General features: G+C 31.9%; 1 non-coding gene across 1 annotated transcript; it reads right to left on the bottom strand.

The window, feature by feature from the left end:
* Positions 1–803: 803 nt before the first annotated feature.
* On the bottom strand, positions 804–877 carry TRNAN-GUU (transfer RNA asparagine (anticodon GUU)). Its single transcript has one exon. It is a non-coding gene; the product is annotated as a tRNA-Asn (tRNA).
* Positions 878–3,094: the final 2,217 nt, after the last annotated feature.

The following is a 3,094-nucleotide window of genomic DNA, read 5'->3' on the forward strand; positions in this document are numbered from 1 at the left end:
GTCTTCGTACCGTTGAATCGAATCGATAGCTCGGTAGAACTAGAATGCCGACCTCGACCATCAAGCTCAATAACAGAATGGAGTCAGGACTCTCATCCCGGCTGCAGCGATAAGCCCATATTCATTGACCGCTACATTACCTATAACGGCCCGTCGACCCTTCGTCAATCCTCCCTAGTGTCCTGGCCATTATGACCTGTTTGACCTGACCCGGCCTGTCTCGATCATCCTTAGCCCACGACCCACGACTCTTTAATTATGCTAGTTCGTCACCATTGACGCCAGTCACCTTTCCATCGAGTAAGAATTCATTTCTGTCCACGTCAATTACGGCCTGGTAAATTTTAAGGATCAGACGTACACACAACGAAGCATACAATAAGAGCGATGATTTGCTAATGATTTTGTCTGTATTAATTGATAGCCACACAATTTGCGATCGCACCCTTAACTAACTTGAAATATACGGCGATCTGGCATTTTTTCATAATTCATAGCTTCCTTATGGCGAAATTCGCTGGAGAATAAAAGGTTAACAAATTTTCAAAAAAGAAACATTCCCGAACATCGATCAACGAGAAAAAAGCCCTTATTACATATTTGAAACGAACTTCTTACATAAGCGATAAATAAATGCCCCTAAAGCACGCGAGCGAGCACACGGGACACTACGTCATCATTTCCAGTTGTTTTGTACAATTGCGGGCCGAGTGCACAAACAAGCAAAATAGATATTTCTCATGAATCGACGGAAGTGGCATTGAAATACTTAAATATTCGGGGTAAAAAAAGTTAATTCTCCCCGCCCCCGGGTGGGCTCGAACCACCAACCTTTCGGTTAACAGCCGAACGCGCTAGCCGATTGCGCCACGGAGGCTGAATTGTTTTAAATAAATCGATCCACGAGCAAACAAATATTCGCGCTATTGATAAAATGCGCTCCGTATGTATAATCCGCGCATACAATGCCTCTGCGCTACTTGTCTAAGCGTGCAAGTTATCGCCGGTGCTTTTTGCGATAATAGCGTTGTAAGAAAATACCCGAGGGGGCACCGACAAATGCAGTCTATTACGCCAGCAGAACTTTGGCCAGCTTCGGCTTTTATTAAAATGAGATGATCGAGCGAATGCTTTCCAAATTAAGCTCGAATGCTGTTTATGCATCTTTCCTGTTTCTGTATATCTTCGGCTGTATTCGGCTTAATTAAAGTTTTCCCGTTGACTAGGTCAACGAAGAAATATACTCGTTGGACTTGGCTTTATTATTATTTTTATTCTTTTCTATTTCTTTTTTTCTTTACTTTCTTTTTTTCTTTTTTCTTTTTTTTTGTTTTGTTTTGTTTTTTGTTTTCTCGTGCCTCGAACAATGAGAGAAAATTTTTTAAATAACAATATTACGATAGAGAAAGTCAGCTTAATTGGTTCTAATTAGAAGTGTGGAACACTCTATTAATTAAAATTATTCCTATCAAAATTCTTCGTTTACCGTACGAACTCATACGTGAAATAATAGCCATTCGAATTTATGTAAAAGTAACTATATCCCTATGCGACAACTATTATAAGAAACACTGCTATAAAAGTAATAAATATCCAAATTTATTTTATACCTCGCATGTCACGCGATTCGAAATTGCTTTAAATTTCAAAAGATTTCTCGCGTTTCAGTACAACTTCTTCGTTAAAGTTAATGCCCAGTAGTAGTTCCAAATAATTATCAATTTTTCAGAAAGCAAACTGTTCTTAAAGATTGCAAAATTTACTCATATTTAAGTTGATAATCGATAAAAATTGCCTACTAACATTAAATATTTCGAGGCACCTCCATTGCCTGGATTTCAGCAAATTATTTATAATAAATATAAAGATAAAGTTAATTAGGAGGGAATTTTTTGATTTACTGAACTGTCGATCGAGACACCAAATGCTTAGAATACTAATATTTAAAACTTTGAAACATAATAAAATCTTGACAATTATCGATTATAATAAATATAATTTCCTACAGTACGTAATAATATACAATATAATACAATAATAAAGGAATACAGTGAAACGTCATAAATCATAGTCAATTCAAAAATAGCCTTCAATTAATCTTTCACGTGTATTACTCGTGCGGTTGAAGAACAACGAACATGATAATCAAATATAACGCGTAGTTAACATTTTCTACTGTAATTTGAATTATTACCTTTAAGCATTGATTTTTAAATTATACAAAATATAAAAGATATTTCTAAACTATGTGATTCCAACATTTTAATCCACATTAAACTTTCTAAACAAATTTCTTTAACCTTTTAATTTTTCGTGCATAGTATAAAATAAAGTTTTTCATTATTAAATGAAATCCATTACAAAATGTTCTTAATTCATAAAAATTAATTAAATTTTGACAGCTAATAACTCTTATACATCAAGACTAAGAACGTTCATTATAAAGAAATACTGTTCGCCATGTTATTTCGCTCACCACTTATAAATCATTTTCCGTATAAAATCAACATATAAATTTACAAAAATTTTATTTTTTACTCACTTTGGATTATCTATAGCATTCGAATTTGATATCCACTAGATAATAAGATATGAACAATCCAGTCTACATATTATTTCATATAATATTGCATAAGTGTAAAAGAATAATATGCTTCGACGTAAATTAATATTAATAAAATTATTTAATATCAAATGAAAATGAACTTGTACTTGAAAATAAATAAACTTGCAGGAGAGTTGTTAAGAACTGAAAAATTCTGCTTTAATAAACTATGATTTAATTTTAATGTTCGTTAATTATTAAATAATAATAATTAACTTGCAAAAACAATGCTATACAATCTCTAAAACAATAATTTTATATAAATCATCAATTGTAAATAAAAATTTGTAACTCTAATAAAACTATTGTTAAATTAAACTTTTTATTTGATTACACGTTATTATTCCTTGGCTATCAGTTGACTTGAACATAATGACATGCATTAAGCTATGCTCGCACCTGCTAATTTTGTTATTTTACTATATATATATATATATATATATATATATATATATATATATATTTATATGTATTTTATTTTATTTTTTT

Source organism: Ceratosolen solmsi, unplaced genomic scaffold (assembly GCF_000503995.2).
Source record: "Ceratosolen solmsi marchali unplaced genomic scaffold, CerSol_1.0 scaffold1, whole genome shotgun sequence".
In the NCBI taxonomy this organism is placed as follows: domain Eukaryota; kingdom Metazoa; phylum Arthropoda; class Insecta; order Hymenoptera; family Agaonidae; genus Ceratosolen; species Ceratosolen solmsi.